Source organism: Oncorhynchus nerka, linkage group LG15 (assembly GCF_034236695.1).
Source record: "Oncorhynchus nerka isolate Pitt River linkage group LG15, Oner_Uvic_2.0, whole genome shotgun sequence".
NCBI classification, from domain to species: Eukaryota; Metazoa; Chordata; class Actinopteri; order Salmoniformes; family Salmonidae; genus Oncorhynchus; species Oncorhynchus nerka.
The window spans coordinates 85,081,843-85,105,958 of NC_088410.1; the positions used below are offsets into that span (position 1 = coordinate 85,081,843).

General features: G+C 43.3%; 1 pseudogene; it reads left to right on the forward strand.

Moving 5' to 3' along the window:
* Window positions 1-24,116, forward strand: part of LOC115115236 (kazrin-like) — a 634,395-nt pseudogene that overhangs the window by 189,101 nt on the left and 421,178 nt on the right.

Here is a 24,116-nt window from a genome sequence, read left to right on the forward strand (position 1 = left end):
AAAAAGACATAAATAATCATACTCTATCAAAAAGACATGAATACCCATCATACTCTATCAAAAAGACAAAAAGACATAGACCCATCATACTCTATCAAAGACATAAAGACATGAATACCCATCATACTCTATCAAAAAGACATGAATACCCATCATACTCTATCAAAAAGACATAAATACCCATCATACTCTATCAAAAAGACAAAAAGACATAGACCCATCATACTCTATCAAAGACATAAAGACATGAATACCCATCATACTCTATCAAAAAGACATAAATACCCATCATACTCTATCAAAAAGACATAAAGACCCATCATACTCTATCAAAAAGACATAAAGACCCATCATACTCTATCAAAAAGACATAAAGACCCATCATACTCTATCAAAAAGACATAAAGACCCATCATACTCTATCAAAAAGACATAAAGACCATACATCATACTCTATCAAAAAGACATAAAGACCCATCATACTCTATCAAAAAGACATAGACCCATCATACTCTATCAAAAAGACATAAAGACCCATCATACTCTATCAAAAAGACATAAAGACCCATCATACTCTATCAAAAAGACATAGACCCATCATACTCTATCAAAAAGACATAAAGACCCATCATACTCTATCAAAAAGACATAAAGACCCATCATACTCTATCAAAAAGACATAGACCCATCATACTCTATCAAAAGACATAAAGACATAAATACCCATCATACTCTATCAAAAGACATGAATACCCATCATACTCTATCAAAAAGACATGAAGACCCATCATACTCTATCAAAAAGACATGAATACCCATCATACTCTATCAAAAAGACATAAAGACCCATCATACTCTATGAAAAAGACATAAAGACCCATCATACTATAACAGACTCACAGAGACCCATAACACTAACAGACTCACAGAGACCCTTAATATTATATCTAGCAGACTTACAGAGGCCCATCATACTATAACAGACTCACAGAGACCCAAAATATTATATTTAGCAGACTTACAGAGGCCCATCATACTATAAAATACTGAGAGAGACCCCAAATATTCTATCTAGCAGACTTACAGAGGCCCATCATACTATAAAAGACTGAGAGAGACCCCAAATATTCTATCTAGCAGACTTACAGAGACCCAAAATATTCCTTCTTGCAGACTTACAGAGGCCCATCATACACTATTTAACAGACCCACAGAGACCCATCATACTCTACCAAAAAAACATAAAGACCCATCATACTCTATCAAAAAGACATGAATACCCATCATACTCTATCAAAAAGACATAAAGACATAAATACCCATCATACTCTATCAAAAAGACATAAAGACCCATCATACTCTATCAAAAAGACATAAAGACCCATCATACTCTATCAAAAAGACATAAAGACCCATCATACTCTATCAAAAAGACATAGACCCATCATACTCTATCAAAAAGACATAAAGACCCATCATACTCTATCAAAAAGACAAAAAGACATAAATACCCATCATACTCTATCAAAAAGACATAAAGACCCATCATACTCTATCAAAAAGACATAAAGACCCATCATACTCTATCAAAAAACATAAAGACCCATCATACTCTATCAAAAAGACATAGACCCATCATACTCTATCAAAAAGACATAAAGACATAAATACCCATCATACTCTATCAAAAAGACATGAATACCCATCATACTCTATCAAAAAGACAAAAAGACATAGACCCATCATACTCTATCAAAGACATAAAGACATGAATACCCATCATACTCTATCAAAAAGACATAAATACCCATCATACTCTATCAAAAAGACAAAAAGACATAGACCCATCATACTCTATCAAAGACATAAAGACATGAATACCCATCATACTCTATCAAAAAGACATGAATACCCATCATACTCTATCAAAAAGACATAAATACCCATCATACTCTATCAAAAAGACAAAAAGACATAGACCCATCATACTCTATCAAAGACATAAAGACATGAATACCCATCATACTCTATCAAAAAGACATGAATACCCATCATACTCTATCAAAAAGACATAAAGACCCATCATACTCTATCAAAAACATAAAGACCCATCATACTCTATCAAAAAGACATAAAGACCCATCATACTCTATCAAAAAGACATAAATACCCATCATACTCTACCAAAAAGACATAAAGACCCATCATACTCTATCAAAAAAGACATATAAAGACCCATCATACTCTATCAAAAAGACAAAAAGACCCATCATACTCTATCAAAAAGACATAAAGACCCATCATACTCTATCAAAAATATATAAAGACCCATCATACTCCATCAAAAAGACACAAAGACCCATCATACTCTATCAAAAAGACATAAAGACCCATCATACTCTATCAAAAAAAACATAAAGACCCATCATACTCTATCAAAAAGACATAGACCCATCATACTCTATCAAAAAGACATAAAGACATAAATACCCATCATACTCTATCAAAAAGACATGAATACCCATCATACTCTATCAAAAAGACATGAATACCCATCATACTCTATCAAAAAGACATGAATACCCATCATACTCTATCAAAAAGACATAAAGACCCATCATACTCTATCAAAAAGACATAAATACCCATCATACTCTATCAAAAGACAAAAAGACATAGACCCATCATACTCTATCAAAGACATAAAGACATGAATACCCATCATACTCTATCAAAAAGACATGAATACCCATCATACTCTATCAAAAAGACATAAAGACCCATCATACTCTATCAAAAAGACATAAAGACATAAATACCCATCATAAAAAGACATAAAGACTCATCAAAAAAAGACATAGACCCATCATACTCTATCAAAAAGACATAAAGACCCATCATACTCTATGAAAAAGACATAAAGACCCATCATACTATAACAGACTCACAGAGACCCATAACACTAACAGACTCACAGAGACCCTTAATATTATATCTAGCAGACTTACAGAGGCCCATCATACTATAACAGACTCACAGAGACCCAAAATATTATATTTAGCAGACTTACAGACCCATCATACTATAAAATACTGAAAGACCCCAAATATTCTATCTAGCAGACTTACAGAGGCCCATCATACTATAAAAGACTGAGAGAGACCCCAAATATTCTATCTAGCAGACTTACAGAGACCCAAAATATTCCTTCTTGCAGACTTACAGAGGCCCATCATACACTATTTAACAGACCCACAGAGACCCATCATACTCTACCAAAAAGACATAAAGACCCATCATACTCTATCAAAAAGACATAAAGACCCATCATACTCTATCAAAAAGACAAAGACCCATCATACTCTATCAAAAAGACATAAAGACCCATCATACTCTATCAAAAATATATAAAGACCCATCATACTCTATCAAAAAGACACAAAGACCCATCATAAAGACCTATCAAAAAGACATAAAGACCCATCATACTCTAAAAAAAAAACATAAAGACCCATCATACTCTATCAAAAAGACAAAAGACATAGACCCATCATACTCTATCAAAAAGACATAAAGACATAAATACCCATCATACTCTATCAAAAAGACATGAATACCCATCATACTCTATCAAAAAGACATGAATACCCATCATACTCTATCAAAAAGACATGAATACCCATCATACTCTATCAAAAAGACATGAATACCCATCATACTCTATCAAAAAGACATAAAGACCCATCATACTCTATCAAAAAGACATAAATACCCATCATACTCTATCAAAAAGACAAAAAGACATAGACCCATCATACTCTATCAAAGACATAAAGACATGAATACCCATCATACTCTATCAAAAAGACATGAATACCCATCATACTCTATCAAAGACATAGACCCATCATACTCTATCAAAGACATAAAGACATGAATACCCATCATACTCTATCAAAAAGACATAAAGACCCATCATACTCTATGAAAAAGACATAAAGACCCATCATACTATAACAGACTCACAGAGACCCATAACACTAACAGACTCACAGAGACCCTTAATATTATATCTAGCAGACTTACAGAGGCCCATCATACTATAACAGACTCACAGAGACCCAAAATATTATATTTAGCAGACTTACAGAGGCCCATCATACTATAAAATACTGAGAGAGACCCCAAATATTCTATCTAGCAGACTTACAGAGGCCCATCATACTATAAAAGACTGAGAGAGACCCCAAATATTCTATCTAGCAGACTTACAGAGACCCAAAATATTCCTTCTTGCAGACTTACAGAGGCCCATCATACACTATTTAACAGACCCACAGAGACCCATCATACTCTACCAAAAAAACATAAAGACCCATCATACTCTATCAAAAAGACATGAATACCCATCATACTCTATCAAAAAGACATAAAGACCCATCATACTCTATCAAAAAGACATAAATACCCATCATACTCTATCAAAAAGACATAGACCCATCATACTCTATCAAAAAGACATAAAGACAAAAAGACCCATCATACTCTATCAAAAAAAACATAAAGACCCATCATACTCTATCAAAAAGACAAAGACCCATCATACTCTATCAAAAAGACATAAAGACCCATCATACTCTATCAAAAACATAAAAGACCCATCATACTCCATCAAAAGACACAAAGACCCATCATACTCTATCAAAAAGACATGAATACCCATCATACTCTATCAAAAAGACATAGACCCATCATACTCTATCAAAAAGACATAAAGACAAAAAGACCCATCATACTCTATCAAAAAAAACATAAAGACCCATCATACTCTATCAAAAAGACATAGATCCATCATACTCTATCAAAAAGACATAAAGACATAAATACCCATCATACTCTATCAAAAAGACATGAATACCCATCATACTCTATCAAAAAGACAAAAAGACATAGACCCATCATACTCTATCAAAGACATAAAGACATGAATACCCATCATACTCTATCAAAAAGACATGAATACCCATCATACTCTATCAAAATACATAAATACCCATCATACTCTATCAAAAAGACAAAAAGACATAGACCCATCATACTCTATCAAAGACATAAAGACATGAATACCCATCATACTCTATCAAAAAGACATGAATACCCATCATACTCTATCAAAAAGACATAAATACCCATCATACTCTATCAAAAAGACATAAAGACCCATCATACTCTATCAAAAAGACATAGACCCATCATACTCTATCAAAAAGACATAAAGACCCATCATACTCTATCAAAAAAGACATATAAAGACCCATCATACTCTATCAAAAAGACAAAGACCCATCATACTCTATCAAAAAGTCATAAAGACCCATCATACTCTATCAAAAATATATAAAGACCCATCATACTCCATCAAAAAGACACAAAGACCCATCATACTCTATCAAAAAGTCATAAATACCCATCATACTCTATCAAAAAGACATGAATACCCATCATACTCTATCAAAAAGACATAGACCCATCATACTCTATCAAAAAGACATAAAGACAAAAAGACCCATCATACTCTATCAAAAAGACATAAATACCCATCATACTCTATCAAAAAGACATAAATACCAATCATACTCTATCAAAAAGACATAAAGACATGAAGACCCATCATACTCTATCAAAAAGACATAAATACCCATCATACTCCATCAAAAAGACACAAAGACCCATCATACTCTACCAAAAAGACATAAAGACCCATCATACTCTATCAAAAAGACATAGACCCATCATACTCTATCAAAAACACATAAAGACCCATCATACTCTATCAAAAAGACATAGACCCATCAAAAAGACATAAAGACCCATCATACTCTACCAAAAAGACATAAATACCCATCATACTCTATCAAAAAGACATAAATACCCATCATACTCTATCAAAAAGACATATAAAGACCCATCATACTCTATCAAAAAGACAAAGTCCCCATCATACTCTATCAAAAAGTCATAAATACCCATCATACTATCAAAAAGACATAAAGACCCATCATACTCTATCAAAAAGACATAAAGACCCATCATACTCTATCAAAAAGACATAAATACCCATCATACTCTATCAAAAAGACATAAATACCAATCATACTCTATCAAAAAGACATAAAGACATGAAGACCCATCATACTCTATCAAAAAGACATAAATACCCATCATACTCCATCAAAAAGACACAAAGACCCATCATACTCTACCAAAAAGACATAAAGACCCATCATACTCTATCAAAAAGACATAGACCCATCATACTCTATCAAAAACACATAAAGACCCATCATACTCTATCAAAAAGATATAGACCCATCAAAAAGACATAAAGACCCATCATACTCTATCAAAAAGACATAAATACCCATCATACTCTATCAAAAAGACATAAATACCCATCATACTCTATCAAAAAGACATAGACCCATCATACTCTATCAACAAGACATAAAGACCCATCATAATCTATCAAAAAGACATAAAGACCCATCATACTCTATCAAAAAGACATAGACCCATCATACTCTATCAAAAAGACATACAGACCCATCATACTGTAACAGACTCAAAGAGACCCATAACACTAACAGACTCACAGAGACCCTTAATATTCTATCTAGCAGACTTCCAGAGACCCAAAATATTATTTCTTGCAGACTTACAGAGGCCCATCATACACTATTTAACAAATCAAATCAAATCAAATGTATTTATATAGCCCTTCGTACATCAGCTGATATCTCAAAGTGCTGTACAGAAACCCAGCCTAAAACCCCAAACAGCAAGCCATGCAGGTGTAAAAGCACGGTGGCTAGGAAAAACTCCCTAGAAAGGCCAAAACCTAGGAAGAAACCTAGAGAGGAACCAGGCTATGTGGGGTGGCCAGTCCTCTTCTGGCTGTGCCGGGTGAAGATTATAACAGAACATGGCCAAAATGTTCAAATGTTCATAAATGACCAGCATGGTTGAATAATAATAAGGCAGAACAGTTGAAACTGGAGCAGCAGCACAGTCAGGTGGACTGGGGACAGCAAGGAGTCATCATGTCAGGTAGTCCTGGGGCACGGTCCTAGGGCTCAGGTCCCCCGAGAGAGAGAAAGAAAGAGAATTAGAGAGAGCATATGTGGGGTGGCCAGTCCTCTTCTGGCTCTGCCGGGTGGAGATTATAACAGAACATGGCCAAGATGTTCAAATGTTCATAAATGACCAGCATGGTCGAATAATAGTAAGGCAGAACAGTTGAAACTGGAGCAGCAGCATGGCCAGGTGGACTGGGGACAGCAAGGAGTCATCATGTCAGGTAGTCCTGGGGCATGGTCCTAGGGCTCAGGTCCTCCGAGAAGAGAGAAGGAGAGAATTAGAGAACGCACACTTAGATTCACACAGGACACCGAATAGGACAGGAGAAGTACTCCAGATATAACAAACTGACCCTAGCCCCCCGACACATAAACTACTGCAGCATAAATACTCTAAAGACCCACAGAGACCCATCATACTCTATCAAAAAGACATAAAGACCCATCATACTCTATCAAAAAGACATAAAGACCCATCATACTCTTTCAAAAAGACATAGACCCATCATACTCTAACAGACTTACAGAGACCCATCATACTCTACCAAAAAGACATAAAGACCCATCATACTCTATCAAAAAGACATAAATACCCATCATACTCTATCAAAAAGACATAAAGACCCATCATACTCTATCAAAAAGATATAAAGACATAAATACCCATCATACTCTATCAAAAAGACATAAAGACCCATCATACTCTATCAAAAAGACATAGACCCATCATACTCTATCTAACATAATAACAGAGACCCATCATACTCTATCTAACAGACTCATCCATTGATAATTCTCTTTCTAGCAATTACTGACCCATGTTTCCCTCCTTCACACCAACTTTCCTTCTCTCTCCCTCTCTTTCTCTTTTTCACACACATGCGTACACACACACACACACACACACACACACACACACACACACACACACACACACACACACACACACACACACACACACACACACACACACACACACACACACACACACACACACACACACACACACACACACACACACACACACACACACACACACGCGTACACACACACACACACACACACCTCTCTCTTTCTCATAGTGTGTGATGGGCATTGGGATGTGTGTTTGAGCCTCCGAAGTGGCACTGAATCACAGTGCTTGAGGTGGCCCAGCAGACCCGGGTTTGATCAACCGGCTGTGACCATGAGTCCCATAGGGCGGCGCACAATTGGCCCATCGTCGTCCAGGTTAGGGAGGGTTTGGGGAGGGTTTGGCCGGGGGGCTTTACTTGGCTCATCCCGCTCTAGAGACTCCTTGTTTGCTTCGATCGTCAGTTGAACGGTGTTTCCTCTGACGCATTGGTTAAGCGGGTGGGTGTTAGGAAGCACCCTCCCAAGCCTGTCGGGGAGTTGCAGCAATGAGACAAGTTCGTAATTGGATATCATGAAATTTGGGAGCAAAAGGGCGTAAAAAAAATAACATGTGTGTTTGGTGGGACTGGATATTTTTCCTCCCAGGTTCTTGATAAGAGCTGTATAAATAGTTAACCTTGCTATAACATCGTTCTACTATTGGGAAACATGGAAAGCATTCTAGTGTGCTGAGGATAAGTCGATATTCAATTATCCCAGGCAGACATTCATGGTGACTGTTTATCAATAGCTCTTTTTAACTGCACACCTCTGGTACACTTAAATACACTTCCCATTAATAGTATCAAACTAGTGAACAAACAACCAACAACAACATTGGGACAGTAAGGACAGTCAGTAAGCAGAGAGAGGAGAGAGTGAGAGAGAGGAGAGAGTAAGAGAGTGGGAGAGGAGAGAGTAAGAGAGAGGAGAGAGTAAGAGAGTGGGAGAGGAGAGAGTAAGAGAGAGGAGAGAGTAAGAGAGAGGAGAGAGTAAGAGAGAGGAGAGAGTAAGAGCGAGGAGAGAGTGAGAGAGGAGAGAGTGGGAGAGGAGTAGGAGAGAGTGAGAGAGTGAGAGAGGAGAGAGTAAGAGAGAGGAGAGAGTAAGGGAGAGGAGAGAGTAAGAGAGAGGAGAGAGTAAGAGAGAGGAGAGAGTAAGAGAGAGGAGAGAGTAAGAGAGAGTAAGAGAGTGGGAGAGGAGAGAGTAAGAGAGATGAGAGAGTGATGGAGAGTTAGAGAGAGAGATCAAGAAGAGAGAGAGAGAGAAGAGAAGGAGAACTATCCCTGGTTATAGAGGGTTATTGGGGAGTCTGTCCTAGACAGAGAGGAGAAGGGGAGAACTATCCCTGATTAGAGGGTTATTGGGGAGTCTGTCCTAGACAGAGAGGAGAGGGGGAGAACTATCCCTGGTTAGAGGGTTATTGGGGAGTCTGTCCTAGACAGAGAGAAGAGAAGGATAACTATCCCTGGTTAGAAGGTTTTTGGGGAGTCTGTCCTAGACAGAGAGGAGAGAAGGAGAACTATCCCTGGTTAGAAGGTTTTTGGGGAGTCTGTCCTAGACAGAGAGGAGAGGGGGAGAACTATCCCTGGTTAGAGGGTTATTGGGGAGTCTGTCCTAGACAGAGAGGAGAGGGGGAGAACTATCCCTGGTTAGAAGTTTATTGAGGAGTCTGTCCTAGACAGAAAGGAGAGAAGGAGAACTATCCCTGGTTAGAGGGTTATTGGGCAGTCTGTCCTAGACAGAGCGAAGAGAAGGAGAACTATCCCTGGTTAGAGGGTTATTGGGGAGTCTGTCCTAGACAGAGAGGAGAGAAGGAGAACTATCCCTGGTTAGAGGGTTATTGGGGAGTCTGTCCTACACAGAGAGGAGAGAAGGAGAACTATCCCTGGTTAGAGGGTTATTGGGGAGTCTGTCCTAGACAGAGAGGAGAGAAGGAGAACTATCCCTGGTTAGAAGGTTTTTGGGGAGTCTGTCCTAGACAGAGAGGAGAGGGGGAGAACTATCCCTGGTTAGAGGGTTATTGGGGAGTCTGTCCTAGACAGAGAGGAGAGGGGGAGAACTATCCCTGGTTAGAAGTTTATTGAGGAGTCTGTCCTAGACAGAGAGGAGAGGGGGAGAACTATCCCTGATTAGAAGTTTATTGAGGAGTCTGTCCTAGACAGAGAGGAGAGAAGGAGAACTATCCCTGATTAGAGGGTTATTGGGGAGTCTGTCCTAGACAGAGAGGAGAGGGGGAGAACTATCCCTGGTTAGAAGGTTTTGGGGGAGTCTGTCCTAGACAGAGAGAAGAGAAGGAGAACTATCCCTGGTTAGAAGGTTTTTGGGGAGTCTGTCCTAGACAGAGATGAGAGGGGTAAAACTATCCCTGGTTAGAAGTTTATTGGGGAGTCTGTCCTAGACAGAGAGGAGAAGGGGAGAACTATCACTGGTTAGAATGTTTTTGGGGAGTCTGTCCTAGACAGAGAGGAGAGGGGGAGAACTATCCCTGGTTAGAAGTTTATTGGGGAGTCTGTCCTAGACAGAGAGAAGAGAAGGAGAACTATCCCTGGTTAGAAGGTTTTTGGGGAGTCTGTCCTAGACAGAGAGGAGAGAAGGAGAACTATCCCTGGTTAGAGGGTTATTGGGGAGTCTGTCCTAGACAGAGAGAAGAGAAGGAGAACTATCCCTGGTTAGAAGTTTATTGGGGAGTCTGTCCTAGACAGAGAGGAGAAGGGGAGAACTATCACTGGTTAGAAGGTTTTTGGGAAGTCTGTCCTAGACAGAGAGGAGAGGGGGAGAACTATCCCTGGTTAGAAGGTTTTTGGGGAGTCTGTCCTAGACAGAGAGGAGAAGGGGAGAACTATCACTGGTTAGAAGGTTTTTGGGGAGTCTGTCCTAGACAGAGAGGAGAGGGGGAGAACTATCCCTGGTTAGAATGTTTTTGGGGAGTCTGTCCTAGACAGAGAGGAGAGGGGGAGAACTATCCCTGGTTAGAAGTTTATTGGGGAGTCTGTCCTAGACAGAGAGAAGAGAAGGAGAACTATCCCTGGTTAGAAGGTTTTTGGGGAGTCTGTCCTAGACAGAGAGAAGAGAAGGAGAACTATCCCTGGTTAGAAGTTTATTGGGGAGTCTGTCCTAGACAGAGAGGAGAGGGGGAGAACTATCCCTGGTTAGAAGGTTTTTGGGGAGTCTGTCCTAGACAGAGAGGAGAGGGGGAGAACTATCCCTGGTTAGAAGGTTTTTGGGGAGTTTGTCCTAGACAGAGAGGAGAAGGGGAGAACTATCACTGGTTAGAAGGTTTTTGGGGAGTCTGTCCTAGACAGAGAGGAGAGGGGGAGAACTATCCCTGGTTAGAAGGTTTTTGGGGAGTCTGTCCTAGACAGAGAGGAGAAGGGGAGAACTATCCCTGGTTAGAGGGGAGTCTATCTGTTGGGTTCACTCATAGTACCATAATGCATGTCTGACATTCTTTTACATTAGAGACAGAGGAGGGCTTTGTGACAGACCATGATTATACATCCTCAACGTATCTCCTCTGTTGTTGCTGTCTATATGGGACACAAGCTGACCCTTGACCTCTGGAATCATTCCACAGCAGGTTTCATAACAGACAGACAGTGATTTCACACGCACTGCCCCACCATGTCAACGATAGGCAGACATTTTAAGAACATTGTAAGAACTTTACTATACCTACATTATATACTGTATGCAATGGAGGCTCCTCAGAGGAAGGGGAGGAGAGTAAAACATTAACAAAATGTTCCTTTTTTAGATAAAACCATACTAAATATAATTCATAATTTTGATTAAAACACACTATTTTGCAAAGAAGTTCTACAGTAGCCTTAACAGCACTCAGTAGGGTAGCACTATGGTGTACTAAGGCCAGAGGAAAGCTTGCTTCCGTTTTCCTCTGGGTACAATGACTTCAATACAAAAGCAAGAGATTCATGGTTCTCACCCCCTTCCATAGACTTACAGCATGAACTGACATGGTGTCCACCCAATTAAAGGATCAGAGAATAAATCTAGTACTGAAAGCTTCAGCTACAGCTAGCTAGCACTGCACTACATAAAATGGGGTAGTAGTTGACTCAAAGAGAGAGAAAGACAGTAGTTGACCAGTTTTTAACAAATTAATTTATTCCAAAATGAAGGAGAGGCAAGAGAGAAATAGAGAGAGAGATTTTTCCCCCCACTTTGTTTCACTTAATTAGCTAGCAAATGCAGCTAGCTAGTTTAGCCTTCTGAAACACCCGGCTCAAACAGAGGGATGCTAATTTATCTAGCTGGCTATAACTTTCCAACACAACACAAGTCAAGGTAAGCTTTTGGTTTTACCAATGTATTGCCACCAGGCCAGCCGGTGTAACTGCTTACTGACTGTACACTTCCGTTACTGCATGATTGTAATGGGTTTACTAATGCATTAGTTATATTAGCTATGCTGACTATGAAGTTACTTTAGCCATTTTGTTGATCCCTGCCTACAGACAGAAACTAAAACAAGAAGCTCCCACGCTGAGGTCTGTTCAACGCTGGTCCGACCAATCTGATTCCACGCTCCAAGACTGCTTCCATCACGTGGACTGGGATATGTTCCGTATTGCGTCACATTTACATTTACATTTAAGTCATTTAGCAGACGCTCTTATCCAGAGCGACTTACAAATTGGTGCTTTCACCTTATGACATCCAGTGGAACAGCCACTTTACAATAGTGCATCTAGGTCTTTTAAGGGGGGGGGGGAGAAGGATTACTTTATCCTATCCTAGGTATTCCTTAAAGAGGTGGGGTTTCAGGTGTCTCCGGAAGGTGGTGATTGACTCCGCTGTCCTGGCGTCGTGAGGGAGTTTGTTCCACCATTGGGGGGCCAGAGCAGCGAACAGTTTTGACTGGGCTGAGCGGGAACTGTACTTCCTCAGTGGTAGGGAGGCGAGCAGGCCAGAGGTGGATGAACGCAGTGCCCTTGTTTGGGTGTAGGGCCTGATCAGAGCCTGGAGGTACTGAGGTGCCGTTCCCCTCACAGCTCCGTAGGCAAGCACCATGGTCTTGTAGCGGATGCGAGCTTCAACTGGAAGCCAGTGGAGAGAGCGGAGGAGCGGGGTGACGTGAGAGAACTTGGGAAGGTTGAACACCAGACTTGCTGCGGCGTTCTGGATGAGTTGTAGGGGTTTAATGGCACAGGCAGGGAGCCCAGACAACAGCGAGTTGCAGTAATCCAGACGGGAGATGACAAGTGCCTGGATTAGGACCTGCGCCGCTTCCTGTGTGAGGCAGGGTCGTACTCTGCGGATGTTGTAGAGCATGAACCTACAGGAACGGGCCACCGCCTTGATGTTATTTGAGAACGACAGGGTGTTGTCCAGGATCACGCCAAGGTTCTTAGCGCTCTGGGACGAGGACACAATAGAGTTGTCAACCGTGATGGCGAGATCATGGAACGGGCAGTCCTTCCCCGGGAGGAAGAGCAGCTCCGTCTTGCCGAGGTTCAGCTTGAGGTGATGATCCGTCATCCACACTGATATGTCTGCCAGACATGCAGAGATGCGATTCGCCACCTGGTCGTCAGAAGGGGAAAGGAGAAGATTAATTGTGTGTCGTCTGCATAGCAATGATAGGAGAGACCATGTGAGGTTATGACAGAGCCAAGTGACTTGGTGTATAGCGAGAATAGGAGAGGGCCTAGAACAGAGCCCTGGGGGACACCAGTGGTGAGAGCACGTGGTGAGGAGACGGATTCTCGCCACGCCACCTGGTAGGAGCGACCTGTCAGGTAGGACGCAATCCAAGCGTGGGCCGCGCCGGAGATGCCCAACTCGGAGAGGGTGGAGAGGAGGATCTGATGGTTCACAGTATCGAAGGCAGCCGATAGGTCTAGAAGGATGAGAGCAGAGGAGAGAGAGTTAGCTTTAGCAGTGCGGAGCGCCTCCGTGATACAGAGAAGAGCAGTCTCAGTTGAATGACTAGTCTTGAAACCTGACTGATTTGGATCAAGAAGGTCATTCTGAGAGAGATAGCGGGAGAGCTGGCCAAGGACGGCACGTTCAAGAGTTTTGGAGAGAAAAGAAAGAAGGGATACTGGTCTGTAGTTGTTGACATCGGAGGGATCGAGTGTAGGTTTTTTCAGAAGGGGTGCAACTCTCGCTCTCTTGAAGACGGGAGGGACGTAGCCAGCGGTCAGGGATGAGTTGATGAGCGAGGTGAGGTGAGGTAAGGGAGAAGGTCACCGGAGATGGTCTGGAGAAGAGAGGAGGGGATAGGGTCAAGCGGGCAGGTCAGACAACAACATTGACGAATACGCTGATTCGGTGAGCGAGTTCATTAGAACGTGCGTTGAAGATGTCGTTCCCATAGCAACGATTAAAACATTCCCAAACCAGAAACCGTGGATTGATGGCAGCATTCGCGTGAAACTGAAAGCCTACTGCTTTTAATCAGGGTAAGGTGACCGGAAACATGACCGAATACAAACAGTGTAGCTATTCCCTCCGCAAGGCAATCAAACAAGCTAAGCGTCAGTATAGAGACAAAGTAGAATCTCAATTCAACGGCTCAGACAGAAGAGGTATGTGGCAGGGTCTACAGTCAATCACGGATTACAAAAAGAAAACCAGCCCCGTCACGGACCAGGATGTCTTGCTCCCAGGCAGACTAAATAACTTTTTTGCCCGCTTTGAGGACAATACAGTGCCACTGACACGGCCCGCAACCAAAACATGCAGACTCTCCTTCACTGCAGCCGACGTGAGGAAAATATTTAAATGTGTTAACCCTCGCAAGGCTGCAGGCCCAGACAGCATCCCCAGCCGCGCCCTCAGAGCATGCGCAGACCAGCTGGCTGGTGTGTTTACGGACATATTCAATCAATCCCTATCCCAGTCTGTTGTTCCCACATGCATCAAGAGGGCCACCATTGTTCCTGTTCTCAAGAAAGCTAAGGTAACTGAGCTAAACGACTACCACCCCGTAGCACTCACTTCCGTCATCATGAAGTGCTTTGAGAGACTAGTCAAGGACCATATCACCTCCACCCTACCTGACACCCTAGACCCACTCCAATTTGCTTACCGCCCAAATAGGTCCACAGACGATGCAATCTCAACCACACTGCACACTGCCCTAACCCATCTGGACAAGAGGAATACCTATGTGAGAATGCTGTTCATCGACTACAGCTCGGCATTTAACACCATAGTGCCCTCCAAGCTCGTCATCAGCTCGACCCCGCCCTGTGCAACTGGGTACTGGACTTCCTGACGGGCCGCCCCCAGGTGGTGAGGGTAGGCAACAACATCTCCACCCCGCTGATCCTCAACACTGGGGCCCCACAAGGGTGCGTTCTGAGCCCTCTCCTGTACTCCCTGTTCACCCACGACTGCGTGGCCACGCACGCCTCCAATTCAATCATCAAGTTTGCGGATGACACAACAGTGGTAGGCTTGATTAGCAACAACGACGAGACGGCCTACAGGGAGGAGGTGAGGGCCCTCGGAGTGTGGTGTCAGGAAAATAACCTTACACTCAACGTCAACAAAACTAAGGAGATGATTGTGGACTTCAGGAAACAGCAGAGGGAACACCCCCTTATCCACATCGATGGAACAGTAGTGGAGAGGGTAGTAAGTTTTAAGTTCCTCGGCGTACACATCACAGACAAACTGAATTGGTCCACCCACACAGACAGCATCGTGAAGAAGGCACAGCAGCGCCTCTTCAACCTCAGGAGGCTGAAGAAATTCGGCTTGTCACCAAAAGCACTCACAAACTTCTACAGATGCACAATCGAGAGCATCCTGTCGGGCTGTATCACCGCCTGGTACGGCAACTGCTCCACCCACAACCGGCCCACAAAAGGCCCTCCAGAGGGTAGTGAGGTCTGCACAACGCATCACCGGGGGCAAACTACCTGCCCTCCAGGACACCTACACCACCCGATGTCACAGGAAGGCCATAAAGATCATCAAGGGCAAGAACCACCCGAGCCACTGCCTGTTCACCCCGCTATCATCCAGAAGGCGAGGTCAGTACAGGTGCATCAAAGCTGGGACCGAGAGACTGAAAAACAGCTTCTATCTCAAGGCCATCAGACTGTTAAACAGCCACCACTAACATTGAGTGGCTGCTGCCAACACACTGACTCAACCCCAGCCACTTTAATAATGGGAATTGATGGCAAATTATGTAAAATATATCACTAGCCACTTTAAACAATGCTACCTAATATAATGTTTACATACCCTACATTATTCATCTCATATGTATACGTATATACTGTACTCTATATCATCTACTGCATCTTTATGTAATACATGTATCACTAGCCACTTTAACTATGTATATACTGTACTCAATACCATCTACTGTATCTTGCCTGTGCCGCTCTGTACCATCACTCATTCATATATCTTTATGTACATATTCTTTATCCCCTTACACTTGTGTCTATAAGGTAGTAGTTTTGGAATTGTTAGCTAGATTACTTGTTGGTTATTACTGCATTGTCGGAACTAGAAGCACAAGCATTTCGCTACACTCGCATTAACATCTGCTAACCATGTGTATGTGACAAATAACATTTGATTTGATTAGATTTAATTTAATATGGTGACAACGATGTAGGCTGTGTGTAGCAGTTTGGCTTGGAAAGGTTCTCTCACCTGGTCACATACAGCTGATGTGTTGTTCATTGAAGTCCACAAACGAAGAGGTGAGAGGAGGAGAGAGCATGGGAGAAGGAATACAATGTGGCTGCTATGAAAGTGAACTGTGTTTACGCGTGATCTGGGGTGTACTCATTCCTTCGATTCTGTTGAAAAACGTTTCTTAAACTGAAGCAAACAGAACAAAACTGAGATAAACATACCTGAATTTGTCCAATAGAAACTCTCGTTTGCAAATGTTGGACTAATGATAGGGAATTATCATGTAGTAGCCTAAACCTATCGCTGTTACATTGAACTGGGTGAATGAAATATGAATGTCAGTCATCCAATATGCTGTAATAGAAATAAGGCCATGGTCATGAAACAAAATGTATCCTCTCTCATCTTAAATGGCACTGACCTCCACTGACTGTATGTCATATACTGTATGTCAGGGCATGACAAAAATCAACTCATGTGCAAGTGACGGAACTATAGCGAAAACTTTTCCTAAGTGTTCGTGACAATGTCCTGCTGGTGGTTTGGAGACGTCCATCATTCTGCAGTCTACCTTAAAGCTAGCCTGTGGTAATAGACTACACTGGTCCTCTCTGACCTTCTGCCACCATATTTTATACTCACCTCTCCATCTCTGTCTCTATCGTCTGTCCTAAAATATACCCCCTCCCCCAGAAAAATCACAGACCTGCTGCAGTAACTCCGTGGACCCGTAGGGGCCGCAGTCCCCAGTTTGAAAAACCCTGAACAAAGAATGCAGTAATTAATTAGAATGCACTGCCCCAAACCACATCAGGGCTGCTCTGTCATTGAACAGTTCATTACCCACATACATCATTATTTGTTTTATCCCTTACTAGGGTTGACTACCACAGCACATTGATTTCATATAGTACTTGTCTCCCGCCTTGAGGCCAGACTAACTGGTAGGCTACCTGAAGCACAGGCACTTTACCTAAGGCCAGACTAACTGGTAGGCTACCTGAGGCACAGGCACTGTACCTGAGGCCATACTAACTGGTAGGCTACCTGAGGCACAGGCACTTTACCTGAGGCCAGACTAACTGGTAGGCTACCTGAGGCACAGGCACTGTACCTGAGGCCAGACTAACTGGTAGGCTACCTGAGGCAGAGGCACTTTACCTGAGGCCAAACTAACTGGTAGGCTACCTGAGGCACAGGCACTGTACCTGAGGCCAGACTAACTGGTAGGCTACCTGAGGCAGAGGCACTTTACCTGAGGCCAGAGTAACTGGTAGGCTACCTGAGGCACAGGCACTGTACCTGAGGCCAGACTAACTGGTAGGCTACCTGAGGCAGAGGCACTTTACCTGAGGCCAGAGTAACTGGTAGGCTACCTGAGGCACAGGCAGTGTACCTGAGGCACAGAGTAAAGATGTATAGAAGCACCAGCAGCTGCACCACATTCATTTACAAGCTTCATTTCAAACTAGGATGTGGTGGAACTGCAGTAACTTCACAGTGAAACTGGGATCTTATGTGGCGTTCACGTACTAGTTGGAACTAGGAAACTCGTTGTAGAAACATGAGCCCAGAGTTTCCCACTTGAAAGTACCAGAATCAACAAATAAGAAGCTCTACGCAAATATTGTACAGTACATTTGAACTCAGATGTTATCATTATAACAATCAGAGCTGTCTGTGATACAGACTCCCTGGTCTCGCCCTGGCCTTGCCTTTGTCTGCCTCTGCATTGTGTGAATACCAATGAGCACACTGACTGTTATCACCAAAACTAGACAGTGGCACAGAGTGACAAGCTGTTGCGTTTATCTCCCTAACTTTGTTCACAAACAGAGAATGTGTTTTGCCACTGGGGAAAATACCTGTTTAACACTGCTAATAGATTCAATCCAGATGTATGATTTGATCAGGGTGTTAGAGGTGGGCTGAACTGTAGCTGTATTGAGAAGTGTTAACGATTTATCTCGCTATCTAAAGGCATACACTTCCAAATCTCTGTGTTTCATAAAACTGCCTATCCCTCCAAAATAGGAATTGATCTGGTAGTGTTTGTTTGATGGGGTTAGAGATAAATCTCGAACTTGTAATCCTTTTGAGCCGTTTTTGATCATAGACATAAGCCCACAATGTTCTCTTACTGAGGCTCAATTGTAATTCTCCCAGCCTCTCCTCATTTATGGGCTGTGCCTCTAACTGTCTGTTAGTCCTATGCTAAGTTTGTTTTCGGGGTTGACATGTTTTCCTCTTGGCCAGGCTTGAGCCAGCCCCCTTTCATTTCTTACGATGTGGGGGCGAGCTTTCCAGGGACAAAGGATGAATATATAATGAATAGAAAGAGAGGGGTGGGATTGATATAAAGACTGTGTGTGTGAGTGTGCGTGTACGTATACGTGTGTGTGTGTGTGTGTGTGTGTGTGTACGTGTGTGTACGTGTGTGTGTGTGTACGTGTGTCTGCGCGAGAGAGAAAGTAAATGTGTTACCATATTAGAGACACATATAAACTCCCGTATCTATTGGGTGAAATACCGCAGTGTGCCATCACAGCAGCAAGATTTGTGACCTGTTGCCACAAGAAAAGGGCAACCAGTGAAGCACAAACACCATTGCAAATAAACTATATTTATCTATCTATTTATTTTCCCTTTCATACTTGAACTATTTGCACATCGTTACCACACTGTACATAGCCATAATATGACATTTGAAATGTCCTTATATATATATATATATATATATATATATAGAGAAATAGGGAGAGAGAGAGTTTTGTTACAGGGACCAACACTACATCCAAGCCAAGAAAAATGGGAAAACAAGCTTCACATAGGAGAGTGGATTACTAAGTCAGTCTGTCTGTAGGATGTGGGATACATGATGATGTATTCTGTTGTTAAAGAGTTTGAGAAGTGGAGCTTAGTCTAGCTACCTCTATCACCCCCCCAACCCCCCTCTCCCCTGGTGCTGCAGCACATGGTACGTTCCATTTAAAAGGGTGCATGTCATCTCTGTATGCGCTGGGTCCTCTCATAGAGCAGCTGCTCACAGCACATTCTCCTCGGCAGGAATACTCACTTTCCTTCTCCGTCTGCTGTGTTTCATCTCTTTCTCTCACTCACTTTCTGTTTTTGGAAAAACACACAAATCAGGGACAGGAGGATACTGACTGTATGCAGTAACAAGTAGACACACCATCTCTGTTCTGGCTGAACGGAGGGGAGATAAGAGCAACTGGCTGCTGGCATTTTTATGTGTGAAGTAAACTGTGAGAGAAGAAGAGGCAGAGGAGGAGAAGAAGAAGAGAGAGGGAGAGGGTATCAGTCTCTTCATCCCCTAATGCTCCACTTGACACCATGCTGCTCTGTGTGGGTTTGGTCCTCAGGGGAAAATCCTTAAAATGATGGAAGACAACAAGCAGCTGGCTCAGAGGATCGATGGGGCCATCCAGTCTGCCAGTCAGGAGGTGACCAACCTGCGCTCAGAGCTGTCGGCCACCAGCCGTAGACTGGCAGAGCTGGGGGCCAGCAGCCCCCCCTCGCCCCTGGTGAACAACCATCAGCACCACCAGCACAACCACCATGACAGCCTCCGCTACCGGGGTGAGTTACACACAGTGTGTGTGTGTGTGTGTGTGTGTGTGTTTGTGTGTGTTTGTGTGTAGGGGAAGTATTTGAGGAATGCGTAACTGGACAATGGGATGACTAATCTCATTCCACCGTTCTTTTGCTAACTTATTCCTCCGTTGGATAACTCACAGCACCCGGATAGGGATAGGGGAGTAGGAGAAGGGAACTAGGACAAGGAGGGGCTGGTCCTGGTCTGCTTTCCTAGGCAGCGGTGGAGACTGTGTGTTTCTCTGCTCCCCCTGGCTCTGGCTCCGTCCTGGCTCTGGCTCCGTCCTGGCTCTGGCTCCGTACTGGCTCTGGCTCCGTCCTGGCTCTCTCTCTGTCTGTGTTAGCCCGGAGAGAGGAGAGTTGCTGCCAGCTGCTCCAGCATGAGTTTGGCGTCACATCACATTGTCTTAAAGGGTGGAAATGTGGAAGCACGTGGTTGATCAGGATGATATGGTCATTGTCATGTTGCTTCATTCACATCATGGTAGGCAGTAGGCATTAGGCACTAGGCTGTAGGTAGCAGGTCCTCGGCACAAGGCAGTAGGCAGTAGGCACTAGGCAGTAGGCACTAGGCAGTAGGCAGTAGACACTAGGCAGTAGGCAGTAGGCAGTAGACACTAGGCAGTAGGCACTAGGCTGTAGGCAGCAGGTACTAGGCACAAGGCAGTAGTCACTAAGCAGTAGACACTAGGCTGTAGGCACTAGGCTGTAGGCAGTAGGCACTAGGCTGTAGGCACTAGGCAGTAGGCACTAGGCTGTAGGCACTAGGCAGTAGGCACTAGGCTGTAGGCACTAGGCAGTAGGCACTAGGCTGTAGGCACTAGGCAGTAGGCACTAGGCTGTAGGCACTAGGCAGTAGGCGCTATGCAGTAGACACTAGGCGGTAGGCACTAGGCTGTAGGCACTAGGCTGTAGGCACTAGGCACTAGGCTGTAGACACTAGGCTGTAGGCTGTAGGCACTAGGCTGTAGGCACTAGGCTGTAGGCACTAGGCTCTAGGCAGTAGGCACTAGGTAGTAGACACTGCGACCCGACCAAAAAAAGGAAGCGGTAAATCTTATATGTGCGCTATTTCTATACTCTATACCCGTTCTTATGTTTAGTTTATGCATATTTTACTTTCGGTTTTGTACACCAACTTGAAACAGTTGAAAATAGAATATATTTGTTTAATGAAAATATATTTCACAGTGCTTGTTTTGTCAAATTATCTGAAATTAGAATTTTGCCAAATTTACCATTCAAATTTTTCCAAGTTGGAAATGGTGGAGCGATCTCTGCATACTGCACCTTCAGCTTAACTTATTTATAGTGTCACTGAGAGATGGCGATTGTGAATTTCAACTATGTCAATGTCAGTTTGTAAGTAGTGGTGTCAGTTGGTGTTGGCTGTGTGTCTGTGAGGTGAGATCAGAGAGGAAGGCCTCGTAGCCTCAGACTGTTTGAGTTCTGTATATTCCCACATAAAAGAAAATACTAAAGTTTAATACAGAATACTACAGTACTTACTATATAATTCTGTAGTAAACTTTAGTATACTGTAGAATTCAATACTACACACTGTAGTATCCCTCAATCATGTGTAGTACTTAGTATAGCATTTTGTAGAATACTTTAATAAATATTACAGTATATCTACACTTAAAAACACTGTAGTAAATATTACAGTCTTTAATTTGCACATTTACTCAGTCCGCACACCCATATCCCATTTTGTGCCACCCGTAAGTGAAAAATCTACATGCCAAGTATAGACCATATACAGTGCCTTGCGAAAGTATTCGGCCCCCTTGAACTTTGCGAACTTTTGCCACATTTCTGAAAACTGCTGTTCACAAATGCTCTCCATCCAACCTCACTGAGCTCGAGCTGTTTTGCAAGGAGGAATGGGAAAAAATGTCAGTCTCTCGATGTGCAAAACTGATAGAGACATACCCCAAGCGACTTACAGCTGTAATCGCAGCAAAAGGTGGCGCTACAAAGTATTAACTTAAGGGGGCTGAATAATTTTGCACGCCCAATTTTTCAGTTTTTGATTTGTTAAAAAAGTTTGAAATATCCAATAAATGTCGTTCCACTTCATGATTGTGTCCCACTTGTTGTTGATTCTTCACAAAAAAATACAGTTTTATATCTTTATGTTTGAAGCCTGAAATGTGGCAAAAGGTCGCAAAGTTCAAGGGGGCCGAATACTTTCGCAAGGCACTGTATTGTGCTCTTTGCAGGTAATAGAACAGAGCAGAAGCTCTGAACTCCACGTTCAGAACTCAGTCCTACCTACTGTATAGGTCATGTGTTCCTTTACTATTTCTCCAGTAGGTTTCCTTTAGAAAGCCTCCCGCTTCTATATCAAATATAATATTACAATAGTAATGTCCACAAAAACACTACAGTAAGTCAGCAAAAACACTACAGCAAACACTAGTATTTTTTCATTTGCGTTACTGAGTATAGGTGCCATGGAGGAGGGGAACAGGGGGTATGGAGCTGACGGGTTTGTGATACCCCGTAGGTGGGTCTGTCTAATGGTTCTCTCTGTGTGTTGAGCAGATGGTGCTGAGCAGAGCAACAAGGCATCTCAGCTGGAGATGGTTGGCCCTCAGGGTTTAAAGCACAGAGTCGACTGGTCAGTGTGAAATGTTTGCCCAGCTCACCCTTGCTTCCTCTGCTCGACTCTGCTTGCCTAGTGGGTGGACACTGGATAGACTCTCTGTTTGAACAGGTGTCATTAGCATGTTCTCACACTGAGTGGATGAGATGGTGGGCTGCTGTCTGCTATCTGGCGGGCTGCTATCTGCTATCTGGGAGAGAGTCTGTGGTTGGGTTCAGAGCGTGATTCCCTGGCCTCTCTCCTTCTTCAGTCATGAGATGGTGGGCTGCTATCTGCTATCTGGGAGAGAGTCTGTGGTTGGGTTCAGAGCGTGATTCCCTGGCCTCTCTCCATCTTCAGTCATGAGATGGTGGGCTGCTATCTGCTATCTGGGAGAGAGTTTGTGGTTGGGTTCAGAGCGTGATTCCCTGGCCTCTCTCCTTCTTCAGTCATGAGATGGTGGGCTGCTATCTGCTATCTGGGAGAGAGTCTGTGGTTGGGTTCAGAGCGTGATTCCCTGGCCTCTCTCCTTCTTCAGTCATGAGATGGCGGGCTGCTATCTGCTATCTGGGAGAGAGTCTGTGGTTGGGTTCAGAGCGTGATTCCCTGGCCTCTCTCCTTCAGTCATGAGATGGCGGGCTGCTATCTGCTATCTGGGAGAGAGTCTGTGGTTGGGTTCAGAGCGTGATTCCCTGGCCTCTCTCCATCTTCAGTCATGAGATGGTGGGCTGCTATCTGCTATCTGGGAGAGAGTCTGTGGTTGGGTTCAGAGCGTGATTCCCTGGCCTCTCTCCTTCTTCAGTCATGAGATGGTGGGCTGCTATCTGCTATCTGGGAGAGAGTCTGTGGTTGGGTTCAGAGCGTGATTCCCTGGCCTCTCCATCTTCAGTCATGAGATGGTGGGCTGCTATCTGCTATCTGGGAGAGAGTCTGTGGTTGGGTTCAGAGATGGCGTGATTCCTGGCCTCTCTCCATCTTCAGTCATGAGATGGCGGGCTGCTATCTGCTATCTGGGAGAGAGTCTGTGGTTGGGTTCAGAGCGTGATTCCCTGGCCTCTCTCCATCTTCAGTCATGAGATGGTGGGCTGCTATCTGCTATCTGGGAGAGAGTCTGTGGTTGGGTTCAGAGCGTGATTCCCTGGCCTCTCTCCATCTTCAGTCATGAGATGGTGGGCTGCTATCTGCTATCTGGGAGAGAGTCTGTGGTTGGGTTCAGAGCGTGATTCCCTGGCCTCTCTCCATCTTCAGTCATG